Source organism: Ctenopharyngodon idella, chromosome 9 (genome assembly GCF_019924925.1).
Source record: "Ctenopharyngodon idella isolate HZGC_01 chromosome 9, HZGC01, whole genome shotgun sequence".
NCBI lineage: Eukaryota > Metazoa > Chordata > Actinopteri > Cypriniformes > Xenocyprididae > Ctenopharyngodon > Ctenopharyngodon idella.
Window position 1 is genome coordinate 38,262,293 of NC_067228.1, and position 19,567 is coordinate 38,281,859.

The window sequence follows — 19,567 nt, forward strand, 5'->3', positions numbered from 1 at the left end:
GAAAAGCTTAAACTAAAAAACATTTTTAGTCATTTTTGTGCTCCATTGACCTTTCATGTTATACTTATCGCACATAAGTGACATTTCATTTGAGTTCATAATAAATAAATTCAAAGTCATACAAAGAAACCCCCTCCCCCCCACACACACACATTGTGCGTGACTGTAATTTATCTCTGAAGGGCATCAACATACATGTATAGTATAACACAAGCTCCTTCTCAGCGGTTCTTCTCAGTCCACACACACAAAGATACAGCATAAGAGTGATCAGACTTCCACATCAACTCATTCATTTCAGGTAAAATATTTCAAGCATCAATTAACATTTATGATTTTTTTTATTCACACACATTGATGTACATCAATTATCATTATTATTAATTTATTGTTACTCTTTGGTGCATAAAATTACATTTAAATGTTTTGAGATTTGTTTGGAAATTAGGCTACAAACATTATTATTATGGACCATAACTTTTAGAAAACTTTTGAAATTTTGATCTTTCAGATGAGAGGACAAACTCCAAAGGCATCATATCAAAAAGACTGTACACATTCACAACTGTGTATCTCTGACAATTAAAAATAGGAACAATTTGCAATAAGGTCCGATAAGTTAGATAATACATTAACTATCATTAACAATAGGCAAAACATTTGTTACAGTATTTATTAAGATTAATAAAAAGTAATAAAATTAATAAATCATAATAATATTAATAACCAAAAATGCAACTATTCTTTGTTACTTAATGTCAGCTCAGGACCATTAAATAACATTAACATATACAAATTTTGATTTTAATGAAGTATTTGTAAATGTTGAAATTAACATTAACTAAGATTAATAAATTCTTTAGACACATTTTTCAAGGTTCATGTTAACTAATGGAGTTGGTTACAACTAATGTTACAAAATGGAACCTTATTTTAAAGTGTTACCTGGGTAACACTTTATAATAACATTCATTAATAAATCATTAACGAACATTATATAATGGTTAACAGATCACTGGTGTATATATATTCACATAGCTAGAAATATGGGATAATGTGCTTGATGTTTACCAACTTATAAAACATTAACATATGTTGTTTGATTAACAGATCATTATTTCATGTCAATTAAAATGCTTACAAATGTCATTCAACTTCAGATCATATATTACTTAATGCACTTTTTTTAGATTTACAAAAGTACAAACGCAAAAAGGTGTTTAGTAGCTATACGTGATCTAGATGTTCAACAGAAAATTCTACAATATAAGAAAGACTGGTCTTACTTTATATTAGGTGTCTTTACTATGTACTTGTGTAAAAAATAAAATAATAATAATTGTTAGGTACAATGCACTTATTGTGTTCATGTTCTACTGCAAAACGCTGCTATTGAGGTGTGGCACGGGTAGGTTTAAGGGTTGGTTAAGGGGTCAACAGTATACAGGGGTCAGTTTGATTGACAGGGGTCAGCTTCAAACTGTTTATATTACATTCAAGGTATATCCTGTTTAAGGATATAGTATACTAAGTGTTGAGGTAATAAAAACATGTTTTGCACCCAAATTACAATTATGTGGTGTTATGTCTGTCGCAAACTTTTGGCTAAACTTAACTAACCACCCCTTACACAAACATTGTTACAGTAGCTAAAAGTCCAATGGCCATTAAAGTACTAAATGATTAACATTTATAAACATTTACAAATGATGAATAGTTTCAACTTTAGATTCAGTATTGCAAAAACATGAATAAATAATTAATAAATGATTTTGTAACGAGTCGTCACACTAAGTGGGATCTATAAGCAGGCTTTATTAAACAGTTCTCGTGGTCAAACAGGCAAGGGTCAAACAGTGGCAAACAGGTACAGCAGGGAATAGACAGAATCGTGGTCGTAGAACAGGCAGTAGATCAGGGCAGGCAGATATCAATCAAGTCCAATACAGAGCAAATAGTCCAAAGGGCGGGCAGCAGAGAATCGTAAAAACGGGTAGCAGATTGGGTCAATAACAGGCAGATAAACACAATAAAGACAGCTCAGAAATGCAAACCATAGTAGTACAAGACCTCACAATGATTGCAAGGTTGAGAGCAGCTTAAATAGTCCAGGTGATGCGCTGCAGCTGGGTGTGGTAATTAGTGCCAAGGTACGGGGCTTATGGGAAATGTAGTCCGTGTATGGAGATGTGTGTATGCGTTAGCATTTGGGTGATGGCGCCCTCTGATGGCCAGAGGAGGGAATCACGGAGTTCGTCTCTGTGACAGATTTGTAAAAAATAAATAAATAAATAAATACACACCACAAAAAATGAAGACCAAACGTATGGCCTTTACAGACTGTGGGTATAAGTAAATGAGTGTTAACATGAATAGTGTGTGAAGTGCTTAAAATTACTAATTAAACTATTTTTTCACAACATTTGTAAATATAAAAAAGTGCACTAAGTAATATATGAATCAAAGTTTAATGACATTTGTAAGCATTTTAATTTACATTAAATAATGATCTGATAATTATTATGTAGTGGTTAATAATTAGAAAACATTAACAAGCACATGATCTCATATTTCTAGCAATGTGAATATATGTTAACTAATGATCTGTTAAGCATTATATAATGTTTGTTAATGATTTATTAATGAAAGTTATTTTAAAATGTTACCCCTGCCCATTTCCCTGTATTTCCCTGTTTGTCTGTGTCTTGGACTCTGTCATTGATGGCACCATCTGTATTATTATGCTTAATAAATCATTTAATTGTTAATAAATGTGGATTGTTGTGAAAAGCATAATTTTAATGCTTAATTTCTGCAGGTGATATCCAAAACTTTGCCTAGAATGGAAACCAGCAGGGTCATCTCAACTGACAAAGCAACAGTTGTCATCCAAATAAATCCACAGGCGGCACAAAATGCTGTTATTTGTGATGATGGACAGGAGGCCAGAGGAGCACATCACAATATGGCTCTTAAGGGATTTTTTAAAGCACAACCAAAGGCACTGGGGGTAATGCATTAAATGATGAATTATAATGATACATTGTTTTGTGAATATTCTTAGCATTTAATTTCTTCTAGATCACTTAAAATGACAGAACCTCATACAAGTTTGGGTTGGTCTGATGAATCCCTTTAGTGCATAAAATATTGCTTCTATATTTGTGTCTCCTGCCTTATATCTTCCATCTAGACTGTCCAGATAATGATCGGAGTGATGATCTTCCTACTTGGTATTGTACTCACCACAAATGTCGATATTTTCGGTACTCTTTATGTCTTAAGTGGAATAACGTACTGGGGATCTTTCATTGTAAGTTTCATTTAATGGTTTTATTGCCTCTGATTTTAATTTCCTGAATGAACTCTGAAATGTGCTTCATTTCTCTCTCAGAACATCAGTGCTGGATCTCTGTCTGTTGCTGCACAGAATAAACTTCATCCGTGTGTGGTATGTACTGTACATACAGTAGCCTGTAGTGTGCTGAAATCTGTTGGTGATAACTCTTCTTTTGTCACTTTGTTACTTTTTGTACATCATTATTTACAAGTAATAAACATGTTCATGTTGCATTGCAAAACATTTTTCCTTTCATTCAGGAGGGATGCAGGTAAGATTTTGGGCAGGTTTGGTGGTATGGCTATAGGTTTAAGGTTAAGTGAGGGACAACAGTTTAATTACAGCTGTAATTACATGCAGGTATTTTTATAAATATGAGTACAATGTAAAAACAGACTTACTGTATACATAATAAGTGCATTATATCAAATGATTCTTTTATGTGTTAGTACATGGGAGTCCAATCCTGCTCCTGGAAGGCTGCTGTCCTGCTGAGTTTAGCTCCAAACTTTCCCAACACACTTGCCTGGAAGTTTCTAGTAACCCTGAAGACCTTGATTAGCTGGTTCAGGTCTGTGTAATTAGGATTGAAGCTAAACTCTGCTGGATAGTGGCCCTCCAGGAGCAGGATTGGACACCTCTGTGGGGTGTTAAACACACCTGATGCAGCTTTGTGTTATAGTAGTACATAGTAGTTTGACACTTAATATAAAATGGGACCGAAAGGCATGCTAGTACAATTACAGCCAGTGAGCAACAAACAGAGACATTCATCCTTTTACCAATAACAGATCAAGATACACTATATTGCCAAAAGTTTTTGGACGCCTGCCTTTACGTGCATATCATATAATATATATGTATATATGTAATATATCATATAATCATATCATATAAACTTTAATGACATCCAATTCTTAATCCGTAGGGTTTAATATGGAGTTGGCCCACCCTTTGCAGCTATAACAGGTTCAACTCTTCTGGGAAGGCTTTCCACAAAGTTTAGGAGTGTGTTTATGGGAATTTTTGACCATTCTTCTAGAAGCGCATTAGTGAGGTCAGGCAGTGATGTTGGCGAGAAGGCCTGGCTCACAGTCTCCGCTCTAATTCATCCCAAAGGTGTTCTATCGGGTTAAGGTCAGGACTCTGTGCAGGACAGTGAAGTTCCTCCACACCAAACTCGCTCATCCATGTCTTTATGGACCTTGCTTTGTGCACTGGTGCGCAGTCATGTTGGAACAGGAAGGGGCCATCCCCAAACTGTTCCCACAAAGTTGGGAGCATGAAATTGTCCAAAATGTCTTGGTATGCTGAAGCATTAAGAGTTCCTTTCACTGGAACTAAGAGGCCAAGCCAAACCCCTGAAAAACAACCCCACACCATAATCCCCCCTCCACCAAACTTTACACTTGGCAAATGCAGCCAGGCAAGTACCGTTCTCCTGGCAACCACCAAACCCAGACTCGTCCATCGGATTGCCAGACAGAGAAGCGTGATTCGTCACTCCAGAGAACACGTCTCCACTGGCGTGCTTTACACCACTGCATCCAACGCTTTGCATTGCACTTGGTGATGTAAGGCTTGGATGCAGCTGCTCAGCCATGGAAACCCATTCCATGAAGCTCTCTACGCACTGTTCTTGAGCTAATTTGAAGGCCACATGAAGTTTGGAGGTCTGTAGTTATTGACTCTGCAGAAAGTTGGCGACTTCTGCGCACTGTGCGCCTCAGCGTGCACTGACCCCGCTCTGTGATTTTACGTGGCCTACCACTTCATGGCTGAGTTGCTGTTATTCCCAATTGCTTCCACTTTGTTATGATATCAATAACAGTTGACCGTGGAATATTTAGTAGTGAGGAAATTTCACTAATGGACTTATTGCACAGGTGGCAACCTATCATGGTACCACGCTTGAATTCACTGAGCTCCTGAGAGTGACCCATTCTTTCACAAATGTTTGTAGAAGCAGTCTGCATGCCTAGGTGCTTTTATACACCTGTGGCCATGGAAGTGATTGGAACACCTGAATTCAATGATTTGGAGGGGTGTCCCAATACTTTTGGTAGTATAGTGTATCTGATTCATTATTACTTTAGACAGAGTTTAGGGCATTTTAAAAGTGTTCATCATTACTATTCCTTTGATTTAAAAGCTTTTCTCCCTGTAGGTGAAAGCCTCTCTTGGAATGAATGTGATCAGTGCCATAACTTCAGCGATAGCCATTCTTCTGATGGGCATACAGATGGGACTGCCATATTGAAATTGCTACTATTCATATAGTCACTCTGAAAATTACATCTGTATGTATTTTGAGGTAATAAATGTACACTGTCTGATATCTTGTTTTAATGTGCATTAATTAGTATTAAGCTATTAATTGCTGTACTTAAAAGTTCACCCAAAAAAAATGAAAATTCTGTCATAATTTACTTTCAAGTCATTAATCATTGAAAATCTTGACATCCATAAACTTCAGTTTGTTCCCCACACAAAGCTATCGGTGTCACATTCAGTTGAACGTGAGAAAGGATCTATTTGCAGCGGTGTGAATCTTTATTTAAAAATAAATAAATAAATAAATAAAAAAATCACACAACACCCAGAACAAAAGGAGATGTAACAACCGCTATACATCAACAAGAACTGACTGTGAACATTAAGAAACACAGGGCTTAAATACACAGACTTAAATACAAACTTAACCAACTGAACATCAGGTGCAAATGATGATCAAACAATGAATAACCAAGATAACTAACAGAAACTAAGGAAACTGAACTAAAGACAATCCACCCAAAACCAAAACAAATACAGATAAACCCTGACAATCAGATGATTTCAGAAGACTTGGAGGATAGTGCACTAGTTGTATGCACCAGTTTTTTTTTTTTTTTTTTTTTAATGCTTTTATGGCGCTTTTGTGTCTTTTTGTGTGAAAGCTCCAGTTATCATTCATTGTGATTGTATTAAAGCAGTCTTCAAAATATCTTTAAAAAAATCGTGCAGGTTTTAGAATGACAAGAGGGTGAATAAAAGATGACAGAATTTTAATTTTCTGAGCTTGATATACATCCTGCTTTTTGAGACATACCCTGATTATCAGAATGATATCTGCTTATAGTTTAATGTAACTTTTATAAACTCACTTAATATAATTGCTGGGATGTTGTTTGTGGAACTGCTTTCATATATGGCTATGTCTTTTTAGAGATATGGTTGGGGGATCATTGGAATAATGATGGTGTTCTCCATCCTTCAGTTTATCATCTCCATCTGTATCTCAGGCTTTGCCTGCAGAGCCACCTGCAACAGAGACTCTACAGTGGTCAATGTGGCACTAAACCAGGTAATGATTTAGTGGTGATGATGTAATTGCTTTAACCAGGGTGTCAGTCAGTTTTATACCAACAACCAATACTTATTTTTATCTAGATATACATTTCTGCTGGAGTCAAGGTTTTTAGAGAATGATATCACTCCACTAAACAAGATAGCAGAAAGAAAAGGAAATATAAAGTGACCAAAATATGTTCAATTGAATAGTGCCTTTAACCTTAATCTCCTGAATCTAAGACAGTCTACTATAAATTTAAACTTTTCATTTTTCAATAAACTGTCTTAGTCTTACATTGTTGAAATGTAGTTATGCTACATAGAAAAAAACTAATGTACAAAAATCAACATGCGTCATTGTAAACTACAGTAAACTTTTCCTTCTGCTAAACTGTTGAAGTGGGTGCTAGTAGGCATTTCTCCTATTATTAATCACAGCATAGCCTATAAAACAGTCTTTATGGTGTGTGGATCTTGTTAATCTCTTGTGTACTAATATATCTTGTCTGTTTCTTCACAGGGATACTGAGTCACAGTGAGAGGATCTTACTGCTTAAAGGTTGCAAAAAATTAATATAATGTAAAAAACGGAGCAAGAATATTTGTGCATATTTTATAATTATTGGAAAATTGGCCTCATAGTATACTTCTGTATTCATATACTCCTGTATTTTAATTTCATATTTGACATAGGCCAAAGCTTGTATTTGTTAACCAAGATTTTGAATGAATATATCCTGGACTTGTATGTTTAGTCTGTTGTGATACAGTGGAGAAAACACACATTTAAGAAATTAAAGTACATCAAACAATTTGATTGTTGATACAAAGACGTGCACTTTTTTTTTTTTTTTTTTTTTTTTTTTTGCTTTGACCTAAAATTGATTTTTAGTCGTGTATTTTAATTTCATATTTCACATGGGCCAAAGTTTGTATTTGCTAACCAAGGGTTTGAATGAATATATCCTGGACTGTTTAGTCTGTTGTGATACAGTGGAGAAAACACACACACACGCACACACACACACACACACACACACACACACACACACACACACACACAGTTCTGTTCTACGCAGAGAGACAATACTGACTGATGTAATTTGAGATATTAAAGTACATCAAACAATTTGATTGTTGATACAAAGACAAGCACTTTTTTTTTCTTTTTTTTTTTTGCTTTGACCTAAAATTGAAACCAGGGTTCAGTTTAATAAACAAGAAGCTGTCCCTGTGCATGACGTTGGTAAATGTTTGTGGTCAATTCATTCTCTGCATCCAGTCTCAGTATCTGTAAAACCACCTGCTTCTACTGAGCTTCACTAAACCAATTAAATGGTTTTGGTAGCTCTGTTGTGACAACCATAACTATGGCAGACAATGTTATTTATGTTATAGTATGCTTGTACAGTGCAAACTAAAACTTCTAGAGTGTACAAGTATTACATTACTGCAGTCTGCTTATGTTCGAGATAAATCAATCTATATGTACCATTGACAAGAGTAAAGGTACAGTTGGAGGTGCAGAATGGAAAGGATATATGAAGCAACCACAATGGTAAATTCCCTGGCACCTCATGGGTGTGAAACTAGGGCATTTATCTGTCTAAAAAAATGCAGAATGTTTTCAGTGAGAGTTGTGTTTAGAGTTAGGGTATATAATATATAAAAATCATTGTCTATGGAAAGTGTACATAATGATATAAAAACTAGTTTGTGCGTATGTGTGTCTGTTTTGAACACCGACATGTCTGCTGGTACTTTTAATGACAGATATTTTTTTATTTATATGTAAAGCAAGTTAAAGCAAGTTCATATGCAGCAAGCTCCTCCTCAGTGGTTCTTCTCAGTCCACACACACACAGATACAGCATATCAGACAGTGATCAGACATCCACACCAACAACTCATTTCAGGTAAAATATTGCATGCATCAATTAACATTCCTAATGTTTTTTATTATTATTATTATTATTTACACACTTTGATACATTGATTAAAATATCTATCAATCTTTTTGCCTTTTGTGATCTTTCACACCAGTGATTGTTTTAATTGTTGCTCATTTATTAATATACTTTGGCAGATAAAATTCCATTTAAAAGTTTTGTGATTTGTTTGGATATTGTGCTACAAAAATACAAAATATTTGCAAACAATGTAAATTTTATCCTCTGATTTTTTCAAAAGAGAGGAGAAACTTCAAAGGCATGCTTATGAAAAATACATTTATCTTAAGTGTTTATCTCAAATTATGACATGAGTATATCAGAGTATTATAACATTTTTAGTTGAGCAGTCCTTTTTACTTTTACTTTATTATTACAGTGCAAGCTAATGTAAGTATTAGTAATTTTATTGTTTTAGAAACCCTAGCAATGTCAGTTTGTCACTCTGGACATCAGCTAATGCTTTAAATATAAGGTTACACTTTATTTGGTCCACTTTAGATATTGTACAAACTACGTAATTTTGCACTACATGTCAAATAACTCTCAGAGCATCAGTAGACTGTCTGCTTAATATCTTCTAACACTTTATTTTGATGCTTCCCAGCAGACATTCTACTGACTACAAGTATCTTTGCAACTACATATCAACTTATTCTACTAACCCAAACTCTAACAGTCTACTAATACTCTAATGAGAGTTAGTTGACATATAGTTGCAAAGATACTTATAGTTAGTAGAATGTCTAAAGCAGACCATCAAAATAAAGTGTAACCAAATATAAATACTGCATTGTACATGAAAAGCAGACAGAAGCAATCTTAACTAAGTTATGAACTGCAGAATTTGAATGCTTAATTACAGGTGAAAACTTTGCCTAGAATGGAAACCAGCAGGCTCATCTCAACTGACAAAGCAACAGTTGTCATCCAAATAAATCCACAGGCGGCACAAAATGCTGTTATTTGTGATGATGGACAGGAGGCCGGAGCATATCACAATATGGCTCTTAAGGGATTTTTTAAAGCACAACCAAAGGCACTGGGGGTAATGCATTAAATGATGAATTTTAATTATGTATGTGTTACGGTATGGTGTAGTAGAGATAAGGCAATACACGGATATCCACAACAAAGGGTCTTTTACTGAACGAAGGAGCAAACATACAACCATTACACATAAGATTAACAATAGGACAGACAAGGAGTGAAGGGAGTGAGTCCATAATGTAGGGAGTGCTGATGATGAAGTCCAGGTGCAGGTGATGAGTGCTGATGGGGAGATGACGAGGGAAGTGAGTGCAGGTGTGGAGACAGGAGGATCCTGGGAAATGGAGTCCGGGAAACACGGGAACTGTGACAGTACCTCCCCCTCCCGGTAGGCGCGGCCTCGCGCCATGGATGGAACAACCGGGGAGGGGGGGTGGGTGCCCTGGAGACCTCATGCAGGTGCAGGGGGAGATACAGACAGGAACGGAGGTCTCCAGGGCGGGTCTAGGAGTTCAGGTGACCATGGCGGGTCAGAGGCTGAGGGCGGCCATGGCGGGTCAGAGGCCGAGGGCGGCCATGGCGGGTCTGGAGACGTGGCAGGCCATGGCGGGTCAGAGGCCGAGGGCGGCCATGGCGGGTCTGGAGACGTGGCAGGCCATGGCGGGTCAGAGGCCGAGGGCGGCCATGGTGGGTCTGGAGACGTGGCAGGCCATGGAGGGTCAGGAGACGTGGCAGGCTATGGAGGGTCAGAGGCTGAGGGCAGCCATGGCGGGTCAGAGGCCGAGGGCGACGTGGCAGTCCAGGAGACGTGGCAGGCCATGGAGGGTCAGGAAACGTGGTAGGCCATGGAGAGTCAGGAGACGTGCCAGGCCATGGTGGGTCTGGAGCCTTAGCAGGCTCTGGCGACCCTGAAAGCCCGCCCAGGAGCTCCCCACCCACGGGTACTTGAGCGATAGGTGGAGGAGGTCGGCGGCTGGTGAGCTGGCCAGGCCACCGTTGTTTCTGAGGGAGCTGGACGAGGTGAATGCGACCGCCTATGAACCTCTTCAATTTCAAATTCAGAACCATTGAGGAATAGAACCAGATTAATAGATTCGACTAAGGAATAGAGGCATTCAGGTTCATAGAAGCAGATCGTATCCTCGTCCAGACCCCTCAGAAAACAGGAATTTAAAATCGCATCTGGCCAACTCACCTGAGAAGACAGCTCAGCGAATTCCTCCACGTATTCCTCCAGCGGGCGGCCGTCCTGCCTGGCAGTCCAGAGCCGGCCCTCCGCTGTGAGCTTATGTCCACAATCTTTTGGGGGAATGGGAACAAGGAAGATACCCATAGCTGATACGTGGATCTCCGGCGGTTGGGTCTGTCCTTCTGTTACGGTATGGTGTAGTAGAGATAAGGCATTACACGGATATCCACAACAATAGGACAGACAAGGAGTGAAGGGAGTGAGTCCATAATGTAGGGAATGCTGATGATGAAGTCCAGGTGCAGCTGATGGGGAGATGACGAGGGAAGTGAGTGCAGGTGTGGAGACAGGAGGATCCTGGGAAATGGAGTCCGGGAAACACGGGAACTGTGACAGTATGATTTTGGGAATATTTTTAGCATCTAATTTTTTTCTGTGATAAAATGAACAGAAAATAAAAATCTGTTGTCATATGTCCTCAAGTTAATAGATGTGTGTTGGTCTGATTGCCTTTAGACTGTAATGCATAAAACATTAAAGGGTTAGTTCACCCAAAAATGAAAATTCTGCCATTAATTCTCTCATTAAAACTCTTGCAGTACTCAAAGCTTACGTTACGACTAACGCTTTCCCTATTCAACATATGGAAAAAGCTTAACTGACGCGACGCCAGTTTACACTTTCTTCATAACTTCAATACGGAAGGCAGTGTGGCGGAAGCCCGATATTTTACTTCATAACTTGTTAAATATGGATATTTTTTTTTACACAAACGCATCACTTCACTTCAGAAGGCCTTTATTAACCCTCTGGAGTCATGTGGAGCACATGTTTATGATGGATGGATGTGAATGGAAGCACTTTCTTCAGCTCATACTCATTGATCCCTATCACTGCCATTATAAAGCTCCGATGCGTCAGGATATTTATTCATATTTCTGCGTTTATGTTCATCAGAAAGAAGAAAGTCATATACACCTTGGATGGCTTGAGGGTGAGTAAAGCTTGGGGTAATTTTCAGTTCAAAGTGAACTAATACTTTAATGTTATGAAGAGACGAGAATACGTTTTGTGCACAAAAACAAAACAAAAATAACGACTTTATTTAAGTTTGAACTGTTGTCACACGCAGTTGACGCTGGCGTTCGGATGTAAACACGGTAGCCTGCATTGCATTCACTACGTCAACTGCGTATGACAACAGTTCAAATTGTTAAATAAAGTAATTATTTTTGTTTTGTTTTTGTGCACAAAAAGTATTCTCGTTACTTCATAACATTAAGTTTGAAACACTACAGTCACGTCAACTGTTTTATCGATGTCTTTAATACCTTTCTGGACCTCAAAAGGTGCAATGTTGTTGCTGCCTATGTGTAGTTCAGAAACACTCAGATTTCATCAAACATCTTAATTTGTGTTCTGAAGATGAATGAAGGTCTTACGGGTTTGGGACAACATGAGGGTGAGTAATAAATGACAGAAATGTCATTATTAGGTGAACTAACCCTTTAATATAGCTTCTTCTGAGTGTGTAAATGTGTGTGTGAATGAGACAATGTGTGTTTGTATCCAAACATGAAGGATATGCCATCATGCAAAAATATAAACACTTGACCCATATTTGCCCTCTCTAGACTGTCCAGATAATGATTGGAGTGGTGATTTTCTTATTTGGTATTGTACGCACCAGCAACATCAACAACAATTACCTTTACCCAGCTATTTCTGTCATAAGTGGAATAACTTACTGGGGATCTTTCATTGTAAGTTTCATTTAAAGGTTTTATCTTTATTGTCTCTAATTTTAATTTCCTGAATGAACTGTAAAAAATGTCATGTTTCTCTCTCAGTACATCAGTGCTGGATCTCTGTCTGTAGCTGCTCAGAATAAACTTGATCTGTGTGTGGTATGTACATACAGTGTGCTGAATTCTGTTGGTGATATCTTTTTTTGTCACATTGTTTCTAATGTATGCATACACTATTATTCACATTCTCAAGTAATTGTTGTGCAAGCACAAAGTGCTTTAGTCATCTGTTCTTTGAGTAAAGATTGCATGCAGTATAGGGTATAATGGGGCTATGAGATAAAAGGCCATTGAGATTTTATTTTCATCCCTAAACACTAAATAACAAACAAACAAACAAACAAAAAAACTAACAAACAAGCACTTTCCTATATCTACCTTTTTATGGCTTTATATTTAGATGTTTTTTAATGAAAACTAGGCTTTTTTAGAACAGTAAGAAGGGTGTGAAAAGGATATCTGATTCATTATCAATTTACATATTTAAAAATTGAGTTCAGGACATTTTATAAGTGTACACCATTATTATCACTATTTCACTTTTCACATGTCAGCTTTTCTTCCTGTAGGTGAAAGCTTCTCTTATAATGAATGTGATCGGTGCCATAACTGCAGGGATAGCCATTCTTCTGATGGGCATAGAAATAGGATTGCTTGCCGAGATAAGATGCTACAATGACTATGGTAGAACTACTGACACCTGTTCCCATTTTAAGGTATTAAATGTACAATGTGCAATACTATATTAATGTTGTCTGCTCAAATATGTTTGGTTCACTAAAAAATTACAATTATATCATCATTTACTAATTGAACATTATTTTTATTAATAAAGATTGTGCTGGCCAATCTTTTTCATTTTCATATACAATTACATTGACTAGCAACTGGAAATTTTATGCTTCGAAATGACGAAAGATGCATCTTAAAAGTATTATAAAAATGACAAAGTAGTCCATGCAACTTGTGCACTATGTTCCAAGTGTTCAAAAGCCATATTATGCCTTCTTATATATACACCGATCAGGCATAACATTATGACCACCTTCCTTTTGCTGTCAAAACAGCCCTGACCCGTTGATGCATGGACTCCACTAGACCCCTGAAGGTGTGCTGTGGTATCTGGTACCAAGATGTTAGCAGCAGATCCTTTAAGTCCTGTAAATTGCGAGGTGGAGCCTCCATGGATCGGACTTGTTTGTTCAGCACATCCCACAGATGCTCGATTGGATTGAGATCTGGGGTATTTGGAGGCCAAATCAACACCTCAAACTCGTTGTTGTGCTCCTCAAACCATTCCTGAACCAATTTTGCTTTGTGGCAGGGCATATTATCCTGCTGAAAGAGGCCGCAGCTACCAGGGAATACCGTTTCCATGAAAGGGTGTACACGGTCTGCAACAATGCTTAGGTAGGTGGTACGTGTCAAAGTAACATCCACATGGATGGCAGGACCCAAGTTTTCCCAGCAGAACATTGCCCAAAGCATCACACTGCCGGCTTGCCTTCTTCCCATAGTGCATCCTGGTGCCATGTGTTCCCCAGGTACCCGGCCATCCATGTGATGTAAAAGAAAACGTGATTCATCAGACCAGGCCATCTTCTTCCATTGCTCCGTGGTCCAGTTCTGTTGCTTACGTGTCCACTGTTGGCTCTTTCGGCGGTGGACGGGGTCAGCATGGGCACCCTGACTGGTCTGCGGCTATGTAGCCCCATACGCAACAAACTGTGATGCACTGTGTATTCTGACACCTTCCTATCAGAACCAGCATTAACTTCTTGAGCAATTTGAGCTGCAGTAGCTCGTCTGTTGGATCGGACCACACGGGCCAGCCTTCGCTACCCACTTGCATCAATGAGCCTCGGCCGCCCATGACCCTGTCGCCGGTTCACCACTGTTCCTTCCTTGGAGCACTTTTGATAGATACTGACCACTGCAGACCGGGAACACCCCACAAGAGCTGCAGTTTTGGAGATGCTCTGACCCAGTCGTCTAGCCATCACAATTTGGCTCTTGTCAAACTCGCTCAAATCCTTAAGCTTGCCCATTTTTCCTGCTTCTAACACATCAACTTTGAGGACAAACTGTTGACTTGCTGCCTAATATATCCACCCACTAACAGGTGCCGTGATGAAGAAAGAATCAGTGTTATTCACTTCAAATGTCAGTGCTCATAATGTTATGCCTGATCTGTGTAGTTACTGTACATAAGTAGTTTTTATTTGTTTTATAACAGTTTTATTTTATTTGTATATTTTAGAGATATGATCTGGGGATCAATGGAATATTGCTGGTGTTCTCCATCCTTCAGTTCATCATCTCCATCTGTATCTCAGGATTTGCCTGCAAAGCCACCACCAGCAACAACTCTACAGTGGTCAGTGTGGCACTAAACCAGGTAATGATTTACAACATAATTCATTGTAAACTACATCCTTTTTCCTACTGCTAGATTGTTGAAGTGGGTGACAGTAGGTTTTTCCACTTCGTTAATTTAATGATCTGTCTTGGTTTCAGTTTCATTTCCATGGACTTCTAGTTTGTATGTTTTCTTTGTCTTAGTTCCTGTTTCCATTGAAAGTCATGGTTACTACGGTGTCTTGTTTAGTTCTTGTTATCTTGAGTGTATTGAAGCCCTCAGTTTCATTAACCTCTTTGTCCTTTATTGTCTTTGCTGTAGTGTGAAGCTGTCACATGTAGTATTACCTGTTGGTTTACTGTTTTTGTTTTGTTTAATAATGTAAAAAGCTGAGTTATTTATCACACCATAGTAAGTTCAGAGATGGGCACTCGAGCTAGTGACTCGGACTACAGTCGCACTCGAGTCGCATTTTAATAGACTTTAGACTTGACTTCAGACTCGACCTGAAATGACTTCAGACTTGACTCGACAAAAAGGACTCATGGATATTTTAAAAACAATTCAAGTATTTTATCCTCAACTACTGATATCATAAAGAAAGAACATGTGTTTTATTTGAATGGTTTCATAATATCTATTTCCCTACGTGTCACGGTAGTTTAGACCCTTGTCATAGAAATCGAGTACTTATGTCCGTGTATTGTGCGTAAACTCCGAAATGTCATAAGAGTCCCATGAAACATGGCGGGAGCCACTGTGCCATATGTTAACCCAAATGTTGGTTTATTAACGTCAAAACAGCTAGATGCAAAGAATGTGGGAAAACAATTAAAAACACCGTAACAACAACAACATCAAATTGTATTAGACATTGCATCCACAAAGGTTAGTCACATTAACTCAGCTAGCTATTATTGGTGTAGCCGCATATGGCTCTTTGTACGGAGCCCCTAAAGGGACGTGGTGGTGGAAAAAAATTGGGATGGGAGGGGAAAAAAAGTCAAATCTTTTGCGTTCCCTCGCAAAACTTTTGCGCTCCCCCGCGAAACTTTGCGTTCCCTCGCAAAGATATTTGCGTTCCCTTTCTGTGAGGTCGGACAAACACTTTTTTAATGTCCCGCTGGCTGGCAGTAGTGTTTCAGTCAGCTCCATATGTTAATAATGCACACAAATAATGCGCGACTCATAGAGTTTGAACTTGTTGGACTCAAATATAAAGAAATGCAGTCAGTGCTTAATTAAGTCAAGTTCAGTAAAGTTGCCGATATATTCACAGATTCGAGATTCCCGGATCAATAACTCGTAAGCTAAACGTTGTTAAAACACAAATGCAGCTATTTCCAATCATAGTAACCTAGACAACGAGCTAGGAACACTACTGCCAGCCAGCGGGACATTAAAGAGGAAGTGTTTGTCTGAGCTCACAGCAGGGGAACGCAAATATCTTTGCGTGGGAACGCAAAAGTTTTGCAAGGGAACGCAAATATCTTTGCGAGGGAACAAAAAGTTTCTCGGGGGAACGCAAATATCTTTGCGAGGGAATTTTTTTTTTTCCTCCCATCCCAATTTTTTTCCACCACCACGTCCCTTTAGGGGCTCCGTACCTTTGGATCACCAGCCTGTTAAAACATGAATAAAACAAATCTAGGTTTTAAACCTATAGCACTACGATTTATAAATCTTTTCGTAGTATATGCATTTGCAGCTTTTCTCTCTTAATGTGAGAGAGAGAGAGAAAGAGATGTTAATCCATTTATTACTTAAGACGCATATTTTAACATATCGCAATCAGAATGCGTACATATTACTATTGACTTAACCATTCTGAGGTTTGATGTTTTCTGATAATGATTGTTGTCAGTGAATTTGCTAAATAACAAACAGCTGTTAAATAAACCGTGACTGGTGCCGTCTTGCGTCCATTTAGCGACTGTATTGAAAGTACTCTTCTAGTTGCCAGAACGATTTTGTACTTTGTAATGGATTGTAACAGGCTAGATATACATTATCCCTTACATCTTTTTACCAATTATTACAAACAAAACAGATAATAGAAAGATTGCATATTTTTTGTTTAGGACTAGGATAGAAATAGGATTTTTGAGTATGAGATTTTTTTTTTTTTTTAAGTCATGAAATAACTTGAGACTCAACTCGGACTCATAACAAAGACACCAGGCTTGACTCAGACTTCAGATGAAAGAGTCAGTCTGTGTGATGTGTGGATCTAGTTAATAAAATTAAAACTGATAATGATTGTGAATGTCTTGTAACTTATCTTGTCTGTTACTTCCCAGGAATACTGAGTCACAGTGAGAAGATCTTACCAAGGTTGCAAGGAATTAAGATCTCATATTGTTGCTTCCAAGCATTTTTTTTTTTTCTTTTTTGTTTTGATTAGATTTTTTTTTTTTTTTAATTGAAAATACATCAAATGATGTGTATACATTAAATGTTTGCTGACACAAAGAATTTTTTTCTCTGGTGTCTTTTTTAATCTATAATTAATAATAATAATAATACTTATTATTATTATTATTATTATTGTTTCAATAAAGGCACACATTTTAAGTTTAAATATCTAACCAAGTTAAACCCAGGTTCAGTGAACAAGAAGCTGTCCCAGTGCATGAAAAGAAAACACATCAAAGCCACCTGTATCTAGTGCCAATGTTTCACTAATCAATGGTAATTGGTCAACGTGATCTCATGAGAAAACGTGTGTATTTTTACGCAAATTGTGGTTCTACCACACGTTCATTTACTTACATTTTCATACACACAAAAACGTACAACATTGACGTATTTATAGCACTAAAACGTAAAAATACTTACGTATTAACAGCAATAAAAACGTAAATCATGTAACGTAAAGTGTGAATGTATATGAATTCCCATGTATTAATATTAAAATCGTGGCTTTAATGATTTAACGATGTTTTTAGTCGAATTTATTGAAAGCAGTTTACTCATCTACATAATATGAAGTAACATTTCTGTTCGTGACTTGTTCTGCTCGTTTCGGAGGATTACATAATGTTAAACAAGACTACAATTTGAAACCTTATGAATAAAATTTCTGTAATTGTTTAACCATTTTGTAATATTTAGTTTGTTTGCTGTGAGACACAGAAGGCGTTTTCTCTTATGCAGTGACTGACAATACTACCATAAGATACACCAAAGCACAACATAAATTCACAAATCACATCCATTTTATTTGTTCGCTGTACTCCGAATGTTTAGAATCCATATGTTTGTAAGGAACAGATCCAAATTCAGCCCTTTATCCATCAATCTTCATCTTCATTCTCAGCAAAAGCGACCGTCAAAATCAAAGCTCGCGCTCGTTATGATTCAAATTTGAAAGTGGCGCCACCCTCGAGAAGTGTTACGACATGGTTTACGGCACTGATATCGAACGCTCATTGGTTCTCACCTTCGTCAAAGATTGCGACATGCCGTGTTTCAGTGGATTGACATTTGAAATGAGTGTCGCGCCTTCACGGAGAGAAGCCGGATTCATCATATTTTCATGGATTAATAAGTTAAATTATGCTCTGTACCCTATAAAAAACTATTACCGCCAGAGAGGACTGTGACTGGAACTCATCATCATTTGAACTACTTTTGTTACCACTTTTGACATTTTCGCAAAAAATAAATTATTGTGATTACGCTTGTTTGTCTGTCATTCTTTTATTTATATTAGTAGGTAGTTTAAAGAAATGGTTATAGGTTTAGGGGTAGGTGTAGGATTAGTGGCTCAAAATATCGTTTTAATGTTATATTTTTACTAAAATTGTCATTTTCCTACACATTTCTGTTCTTTATTTTATTCTTTTAACATTCTGTAAAAAATGGGTAGGTTTAGGTTCGGGATGGGGTTTAGGGATCTTACATTTATCTACAAAACGATAAAATGGAAATTATACATATAACTTTATGACATGAAAGATACGTAAATATTTTACGTTTTTTTTCGCAGTAAAAACGTACGTATTTTTACGTTTTAGTGCCATAATTACGTCAATATTGTACGTTTTAGCACCTTTCTAAACGTACAAAAATGTACGTTTTGTGTCTTTGAAAGTTACGTATTAATACCTACGTATTAACAATGAGACCAGACTGAATTGGTAGCTTGTTGTGACAACCGTAACTAGGATAACAGGCAATATTATACCTTTATGCTATATGTTATCTATACTTATGCAGGGACAACCTAAAACAGTGTACAAGTGGAGTGTACAAGTATTACATTACTGCAGTATGATTATATCAGATACAGCAGTCTCTCCACAGTACTGCTGACAAGATCAAAGATACAGCTAGCAGTATGGAAATATAAAGCAACCACAATGGTAAACAGCCTGGCACCTCTTTGGTGTGAAACTAGGGCATTCAGCTATAGTTTTCCACTCATTCAAAACAAGACATCTACATTATTCACCATTACATTTCTGCATTACACCCACATAGTTATTACACTTTTCCAGAACAACTCAGATTGCATTCAAGGTATACGTTTATCAAGCCTCAGTAAAGCCTCAGTAGTGCTCCAGTGTCCCTCTCATTAATGCTACACTCATTGCT

The 19,567-nt window shown here is 37.5% G+C and overlaps 1 long non-coding RNA gene across 2 annotated transcripts; it reads left to right on the plus strand.

Annotated features, from left to right (window-relative positions):
* Positions 1-203: 203 nt before the first annotated feature.
* On the plus strand, positions 204-17,642 carry LOC127518772 (uncharacterized). 2 transcript variants are annotated; one of them, XR_007931647.1, is made up of 7 exons: positions 204-301; positions 2,819-3,010; positions 12,436-12,564; positions 12,652-12,708; positions 13,179-13,325; positions 14,870-15,007; positions 17,269-17,642. It is a non-coding gene; the product is annotated as an uncharacterized LOC127518772 (long non-coding RNA). The 2 variants fall into 2 exon arrangements; XR_007931648.1 differs by lacking the exons at positions 204-301; positions 2,819-3,010 and adding an exon at positions 9,497-9,670.
* The last annotated feature ends 1,925 nt before the right edge of the window (positions 17,643-19,567 follow it).